We start from the raw sequence: 9,443 nt of genomic DNA, 5'->3' as shown, positions 1-9,443 counted from the left end.
CTCTTTCCTGAGGAGCTCAGGCTGAATTCTTGGTCTCTCTTGTTCAATTCTGCAGTTCGTGTTTTTTCAATAAAGTGCTCATGACATTCAGTAATTACAGATGGATATTCAGCAAGATTAGACTGCTGAGTACTTCCACCCGAATTTCAGATCATCAAACCCTATATTTTGCAACTGTCAAACCTTGTGATTATTTAAAATCTTTGAGTGCTCATGGCCAAGACTGAGAGAGCTTCTGGCTCCTATGTGGCAGTGTCCTTTTTAGCCAGGCTATGTTCGGTAGGACAGGTACGAATTCTTCCTTTCCTTTTATAAGGGAATAACAGAGCACAGTGGTGCCTTATTTCTCACACAACTTCTGTGTTTGTACATGCATATAGCATGGACAGAAACAGAGGCATTTCAGGAAATTTCAAGTTCCCCTGTGTCAAGTGTCAGGCATGCTGAGCAGAGGAAGGGAAGCGAGGTCTTCCTCACTCTTCTGGCACTGTAGCTGCAATATGCTCTACTGCATGAGCCACTGCATTTCAGTGGGGCACTGAGGGACCAGGAAAATGCAATTAAGCATTTTAATGGGCAGTAAAATAGAAAAAGAAAATTGAAGATCTTGGGTGCCTTTTCTTCTTGGATTCTTTGGATACCAAAAGAAGAAGACACTGTATGGATACTTACCTCATTCACTGATGTATGTGAGAGATTAGTCCAGAAGTCTTCAAAGAAGGAGACAAATTGGCAGGTATCCTCAGAAGCACACTCTTTGCATACAACTCATAATATGCTATAGACACCTTTCTGATAAAAGACACTGAGATTAAATTATTTTTTCCACGATGTCAGAGCCTGGGATTGAATTTGATCTCATAAATTCCAATTTAATAGTTTAGAGACATGCATTTTTCACAGCAGGAGGTTTTATCTCTTTGATGCAGTGTCTCATCTTCCTTACTCATGGACAACTGGAAGGCAAACAACTTTTCTGGCTTCATCAGCTTGAATAAATTCTTAACCTTATCCTAAGGCTTTGTATTTATTGGGAAATAAAAGAAGGAGGAGTAGAAGGGCAGCGCTAGTAAATCCTGTGCTGTCAGAGTCTCACAGGAAGTTGAATGACCCCTGCTTGAGAAACAAAAGCCACAGAATGTGGGCGTGATACTTATTGCTATGTGCTTTGCATTCTCCTCCAAGGACCGATTGCATTTTGCATTGCTGCTGTAAATCCTGCCTACGTTTTCCAAGAAGATTTCAACACTAACTCTTCTGACAGCAAGCTGCTGGAGAGAAGCACTGTGTTAGTATTTTGACTTCCGAGCCCGGGAAAGCTCTCCCCTGGTGTTAATGATTTTTGGTGAAAGGGAGGAATGATGGGCTTTCAGACACAGTGGGCATTCATTAACATGTACTCTCTGTCAATAGACCCGGCTTGGATGGCACAGTCGTATCTCTGTGACTTCCCTTTCAGGGTGTTTGTTCACTGTTTCTCCCTGAAGACAAGTCAGCTGTTGCGTTGACTTTCTGATCTTCGTATGGGAATGTTTATATTATCATCAGCAGCTCTGTGATCTCATTTAAAATTGGCTGTGGGCTGGGGCGTCCTAGTTTCTTTTCTAATTAAAAAGAAAGGTGGGAAAACCTAGAATGAAAGGGGTGAAAGATGGCTTACTTTTGCAGAAAATAAGCAAATTATATTTGCACGGGTGTAAGGTCATAAAAGTTCAGATTATGCATTTTTAATTGTTCACTTGCGTGAATTCTTTCTTCTTAATGCAAAAGATGTAAAAGCAGCCTCAGTGTGTTGTTCACAGTTAATTAACTGTTCTATATATGGTTGATATATCACAATATTTTCAGCTAGCCAGTTTCTGAGCTGTTCAGGATCATTCAGTTCTTCCACTACAAAAATCAAAGATCAGAGGTCTTCTTTTTAGGAAGCTTGTTTAATATTCTATATTAAGACAAAACATTTTATCATGAGTATTTTCCTGAGGATCTCCTGGGTTTCAGGTCTTTTTGCAGACTTGGTTCACTGTCAAGTCTACATTATTGTATCTTGGTACCTAGGTTGATCCGTTCTGTATGTATATCTAACTTTAGAGTTGAAATACTATGGTATTTACAGTTAAATACTGTGGTATAGACTTCATCATATAATGGTAATGAGCAAGGCACTCAGCCTTTGACAAGTGAAACAAAAAAAAAAAGGAAGTTATTAAGTAAGTACAAGATTAGGATGCATGCAGACAAGCTCATTTCTTTGCCACATCATTTGTTTGCAAATCTGGCCATGGGAGGGTTCAAAGGATGTTTAGAATGACCATTTCTCACCAAAACGCACAGCCCTGCCCTTGGCCATATTGAAGTAAGTTACTTTAGCAGAAAGGCAGCACTTCCTCTAGCTTGTGTTTTAACTTAAGTTCTCCTGTAATCCATGTTAGTCCAGACCTCAGGTGTTTTGATTGTTTGCCAAGTATGTGGTGAAATCAGTGCTTTAGTAGTGTCTAGGTGTTTTTCATGGCTGTCTGTCCCTCCACTGTCAAGAAAGACAAAATATTTATGAGGAGGTACATTTTCTCAGAGAACTTTCTTAACAAAACAGTTGTGTGTTAGAGTGCTTCTGCTGGTTTTTGTGCTCCAGTTGGACTCACAGAACTCTGTTATAGCTGTTTTCTGTTCATGAGCTGAGGGGGGAGCAATGCTGTGCACAGCCTCAGTTCTCTGGTAGGAGTAGCTATAGGGACAATTCTTGTACAGTTCTTCCTGCATCCCTGTAATTCATTTGGGTGTCACTGCTGCAGTACAAGTACTGGAGATAAAGTATTGAGGTTCACTGAGTCGTATTTGAGTCAATATAAATCTAAAATTGCTTCTTCCTCTGTCAAAGCTAAAGAAAGAAACCAGGATAACTTAGTTGCTTGATTTGTTTGTGTGGATTTCTATCTGTGATGGTTTATGCTTACAAACAACTGCCATAAAAGCAAATGTGGCACTGGTGTATGGAAAGCATCCCACTGTAGCACTGACAAGCACCTTTTTGGTTCATCACTGAAATAACATAAAAGTAGAAAATAACTGAACTTTGCTCTTTTCCCAGTTTGATATCTTTGAGAATAAGCCTTGTTCTCGAACAGAAAAAATTATAATCCATTAAGAAAAATGTAACCATAAAGAAGACTGCAGTATATCTTATTTCCAGTGTTGCAAAGACCTCACAATGGGATATTTTGGAAGAAACCTTTCAGTCTCATTTAGGGTGGTAATTTTTTTTAATGTGGCGATTGTAACATGAGAGTGATCATAGCAGCTTCTGTGTGAGTTTATTATTTATTACTGTGCCGATTGCAAAGTAGAGGTCAGGATGCCAGAGACAGGACAGGAGGGAATCCCTCCTGGCAAGAGGAAGAGAGAATTCCCTTCAGTCACACTAAAAGGTAATAACAAAAATAAAGAAGGCAAAGCTACAGATTATCCCTGATAGCTGCTTCTGGACTTGTGAAGTAGAGTCCAATGAAAGTAATGTCTGCCATGGAAATAAAACAAACTCAAGATTTGCAGGAGAAGGAGTGACCCTGCCATGACATGCTGTCCACCATCCTCTCCTTCAAGAGGAGGAGTGGGAGGTTCAAAGGTTATCATCCTATTTATGCTAATTGAGTTTGAGCTAAGCTCTTCCCAAGGAAAAAAGCCTCTTATTGAATTAGTTATTCAGTTCCTCAGGGTGCAAGTGGAATGGCTGTAACACTGTCTTAGAGTCTGCTGAAGTGGCCCTTGAAGAGTACAGCTGAAAGATTTCTCTTCATTTAAGCATCCCTCAGATGCAGAGCAACACGAAGACCTGAGAGATTTGTGTGCCTTTTGGTATTTGTCTGTCTTCAAAAGGGGCCAAACATGTTCAGGTACACAGCACCCTGGCAGGTCCTCTGCTTGTCCATGGAGCAGGGTTTGAGGGTAAGAATTATTTATTTTCATAATGTTAAACAACGATAATTTGTAATTGTATGAATGTGCTGTGAAAGGGAGGCAGTTTTAGAGCTACACAGAGAATTAAGGATCTGTAGGCATGTGTCTTGTTCATTCTGTCACTGCGTGTTTCCAAATTGCTGTAACTTGAGGGAGCAAGTCAGAAGTTTTATGAAAACCTGCATTTGTATTCATACATCAAACATACATCACTGTTTACCTCTGTTTAGGAAAATATTGTTAATAATTTTAATTTCCATAGGCCCTTCCATCCTTAAGCTTTTGAAAGATTTATAGAGATGGATTAATTAATTAAAGCTCATGGGAGTCTTAGGAGACACACGTTAAGGTAGGATTGCAGTCTGGATAAATTAAGTATTTTATTCAAGGTCATGCAGCAAGTTGGGAGCAGACAGGAGAATGAACTCCAGAACTTCTGATTCTAAGTCACTCTAGTTGGTTAATAATTGTTAGTTGTCTTCTAAATTGTCTTTTTTAAAAACCTTTAGTGTTGCGGATTCATGGAATTACCACGAAGTGTAGCAGTAGAACAACTATGGTCAAGACTGACATCTGAAAAGTGCAACCTTAAATTAATTTGGCTGTCATTATTTGTACACCTATTCTCACAGTACATAACAGTATTCTTTTCCATGAAACCAGTCTACTAGTCTCTGATGGCATTTAATATGAAAGAGTTAGTTTGCAATTCAAAAATACCTATTGCGTTTCCTGGCTCTTCTGATTTTATCACAACTCTTGAAATACTTGGTATGGGTCTTCTTTCCAAAAGTTCCAAACGCAGAAAAACCTTTAAACTTTGAAAAAAGGTTTATAGGTTCAAAAGTTGCAACAAAATACTGGAAATTATGGTTTCTAAATAATGTCTTCTGATCTGTGTTTTTCTGTCTCCCTGCTTGAAAGAGTCAAATCAAAATTAAAATGTTATTTACACCATTTTATTCTTACATCTATCAAGTTTGTATCTCACTAGGTTTTACAACTTTTGAAGATTGATTTTTTTTGTATCAGTCTCTCTAGAAAGAGTATACTTAAAAACAGAATGAGCAAGACCTATGTACACCTATATGAGGACAATATGCATTTGTTGCTAAGTCCATTTTGACTATTCCCTTTCTAATCCGTTTATCTTAAAGGATCCAACTATACAGATTGTATAGATCACTTATCAGTCATTACGTAATCTCCTTTGGGATGGAGGTGGGATTTTGTGCTGTAAAAAGGATAGCCCAGGGCTTCCAAAGGGTTTGTATTTCTGCAGATTTTTCCCCCTGCAGCAGGTTCTTAGCTGGCTCTGCGGTCTCTTTCAGCAGAGACTTTAGTTTCACAACTATTCTTTACTATATCATAAAAGCTTACTTCTGGATAATTATGAATCTGCAATGTATGGCTTTCACAATTAGCAGTTATCTAACGACAATTTCTGCAGCAATTTCTCCCTTCCTTTTCCCCCTGGTGTCTTAAGCATCACTGAAAAAAAAAAACCTCAGAAAGTCCATGAAGTGCTTTTTTTGTCCTGTTTCTAGTTTAACATAGCTCCACGATCATATGTTACAGCATATCTGAGACGCCCAATATATTACCAGAAGCTATAGATGAAAAGAAAATTTGGCCATGTGTCCAGTGGGTCCCTGAAGGCATGGCATTCTTCATTGAATTCTATGCTGTACAGAGCTGTTCAAGTACTAGAGCAATGGTAATAAATTTTGGATGTTTGTATCCAAATGCATTAAGGTGTCAGAAAGCAGAATGCCAGCTGCCAGCATTGGCTGCAGTTCAATCTCTGGGCTTCAGCTCAGTATTGCCTAAGCCAAAAATTAAATAGGCTGCCTGGGGAACATTCATATCAAATGAAATCAAGTGCACACTTGCTGTCAAAAAAAGGTTAAAAGATTAAATATATTTACTGTCCTTGCAGTGCAATATTGTGGTTGTGATACCAGCTCAGATAGGAATATGTGTATTTCTGTTCTAATTTAAATTCCTCAGGAGGATGGCCACTTCATTGTAATGATGAAGTGATACTCTCAGTGATACTCTGAGCTTTCTTTCCATAATTGTTTACTCAAAATCAGCCAGAGATGACTTCTCCCAAAAAAGTGATATTGCATCCCTATATGGATGAAGTAATGCCTGCTATGACTCTGCCAGGCTGTGAAATCATAGCCTGCTGTCTGCATACCAGCCATTCATTACAATGTGCATGGACCAGGATCAAACTGGGAAGTGTTATGTAGAGCTGTGCTCAGAAAGTCTGAATTCCACAGGATTTTCTCTGGGTAATGCTGGAACGGTTTAAAACTTCAAGTGTGGCAACAGTGTGGAAGAATGTCCATAGCCCCCCATGCATAAATCTGCCCTCTATGTTTTTAAAATAAACAGTGCAGTTTAATATAAATGTTTGGATTTGTTACTTATTTGCATTTCTCTGTTGCAGTGAGTTAATTTAGTCAAGCCAGTGATAAGTTTCACATTACCTTTTGCCTAAGCAGGCACTGTTGTACATTAATATTTATTAAATCATATTAATTGGACAGCTGATGAAAGCATACTGTTGACCTTGCTGGAGGAAGGCTGCAGTATTTCTTCTCTCTTAGGCCCAGCCAAAGTTACCATTTAGCATTTCATACTTGGAAGACTGTCCAGCTCACTTTTGCCTGCCATCAGCATTCAGGCTTACAGCCTGCTTCTGCTGAAGTCCACAGCAAAACTCTCCTTGATTTAGACTAGTGCAGGATTGGATGTAGCAAGATAATGTGACAGTAGTTTGAAGGTACTATTTGTAGTGATCCCAAAAATGGAGAAGTTTTGCCAAAACATTATTACTGGGGACTTTGGAGTTAGCACAGGTACGATTAGTGAAGAGGCAGGGCTGCCTCTAGTTTCCTGGTACATAGAAAATTGTCCTGAGGCTCATTGGGGCACATCCAGGCAGTGCAGCAGTAGTGGTAATTTGTTTTAATGAATGCTGCTCATTTAAAAAGCTGTAATTTGTGCAAAGCCCTTAGGAAGTAAGGGGGAACTGCGGGAACATAAATTCCCTAAAGCCGAGTCACAGTCTTTCCAGGTGTGTGACTAAAGGACATCATAAGCCTTACAAGAAACAAATAAAGGCTGTAAATCATCAAGAGTTCTGCAGTCGCTCCATTGAGTTTGGCATTCTGATTTTTACTGATCTGTTGAGACTGTATGGTTGCATTGAATTGTTTTGAATTAGATCAGAAGAAAAGCCAGAAAGATCTTAACAGTAAAGGCAGATGTGATTATTTAATATTGTTGAGGTGCTTTAGGCTTGGCTGGGTGGTGCTTTTCTTTTACACATAAACCTGTTAGTCCTAGCATCTCTAGATTTTCTTATTTGTCACGTGATGTGATAAAGGCAAGATTTGGAAGAAATGCTCGTTATTATTAATGCAAATAATTTGTCTCTAGCTGGTGGTTCCCAGATTTGAGCTACCACGTATTAACTATGACACTGAAAGCCAATACTCTTTCATACTTAACCAAAAGTGTTCTTAGTATGTCTCCAGTGATTCAGATGAATCAACTCATGGCTGCTTCTCTTCAGACTAAAGAGCTGATACAATTTCCTGACATTTTTCAGGCAGGAGAGGTTTGAGCATGGTATCTAACATAACTCCCCAGCCCTTTTAAGAACTGTGTTCCCAGCCAGATAAATAGCACTGCACAGTGAAAAGCAGCCCTCTTGCCTTACAACTGAAGTGGTGTTTTCAGACTGGTAATTTGTCTTGATAGCAAGTAAATACAGAAGCATCCTGCAAGGAGCTGGTTTGCACTTAACATAATGCAGCAGCAGGTGACTGCAGTTGCATGGACTTGGGTCACATACTGCCTGCCCTGCTCTGATCTTAACAGGTCCTAGCAAAGAACCTCAGTGCCCTGTAAGGTAAGCAGAAGAACGAGCCACAAATGCCCACCATAGCTGGATAGTACTTGGTTGCAGAAAAATGGTTCTATTCTCTCTATACCGCCACTTCTTTCGTTTTGAGTGTTTGAAAATGAGGATTTTGCTGAAAATCAGAGTTCCTGTGACTGCAGGATCAAAGAAGAATTTTTAAAGGGTAGCTATCTAATGATCTAGAAGAATTTTAAAAGAATTTTCAAAAGTAAAGATATTCTAGCTTTTTCTGGTATCAGAGAAAAGCTTAGAAAAAAGTCAGACTCACTGCTAAGAACTCAAAAACATAAGGAAAATAAAAAGGGCAATATAGCCACATTTTTGTGCTGGCAACTCTTGGCTTGCTGGGACTTTAATAATGACATCTGAGCAAATGGGATTATTTTTATTGCTGTATGATTAAGGAGCTTTAGTTCCATCAGGTGCCAGAAATACCAGTTTGTGCGCATTGTTATAGTAAGCTGGGTCATTTCATCTCTCTTGTTGCTAGTCACACTGCTGCACACTACACTTAATGCACTTCTAGGTTGTTGTTTCTGTTCCTGCATGATGCCCTTCTGCCTTTTGAAAGTGTTCCCAGTTCTCTTCAACTTCTTTTTGCCTTCTTAGTTTTCAGTCTTTTAATGCTGACCCAGTGGAACCCAGGTCTGTTCTCGCTGCCCTTTGTTTTTCATATGACCAAGAGACTGGAGATTGCTGAAGAAAAGAATGAGATAAAAGGGGAAAAGAGTGATGATACCACCAGGTTGCCTTATCTGTAAGCAGAAGCTGTCCAGCAGAAGTGTCTTAAATCTGTTTTGAGCTGTCCACCATGTTCACTGTCCTCATTCAGTGAGAAAGACTTTCAGGGCCCCTTCTCAAGTTACATTTGAGCTGTTGTGTTCCTGCATAGCTGTTTTCTGGCAGTAAATTAAAAATTCTGATTATATGTTCATAAATTTATTCTGGGCCATTTTGGTACAAATTCTAAATAATTAAAACTTGTTTTCAGTTCCCATTAGAATATCTTTGCACATTTTTTGCTGGGAAAGTATATATGGGTGTAAATACAAAAAAATTGAGCTTTTGCTGAAGTCAATTTTTGAATCATAATTCCTGGAAAAAGAACTTGTCCAAGCCATGGCAATCATTAGGGAAAAAAGTTCTTGAGCAAAGTCACAGTAAAATATGTCATTAATCATAACCCACCCACATCTAGGCATCATATCACCAGACATTTCACTGGAGGAAGGAACAGTACTGTTGGTATTCATGACTCACTATATTAATGGGTTATAAGGTTTAAAGCATCAGCTGTGATCCCATTATGACTGGCATTGTGACATAGACTAGTGAATTTCTCCAAATTGATTTTTGTTTGGATTACAGCTTATCTTTTAGAAAAACATCCAGTTTTGATTCCACATGTCCTATAAGGCAGCATTAATCCCAGCCCTTAATAAATTGTTCCATTCATTAATTATAATCATTGCTAAGATAGTTCTGTTAGAAAATAGGCGTTATTTTACTCATGGTCTCCCTGAACACTCCCCAGTCCAATCAGAAATGT

The sequence above is a fragment of the Geospiza fortis genome, unplaced genomic scaffold (genome assembly GCF_000277835.1).
Source record: "Geospiza fortis unplaced genomic scaffold, GeoFor_1.0 scaffold203, whole genome shotgun sequence".
In the NCBI taxonomy this organism is placed as follows: Eukaryota; Metazoa; Chordata; class Aves; order Passeriformes; family Thraupidae; genus Geospiza; species Geospiza fortis.
The sequence above is the reverse complement of the archived record's forward strand: the minus strand, read 5'-3'. Positions refer to the sequence as shown.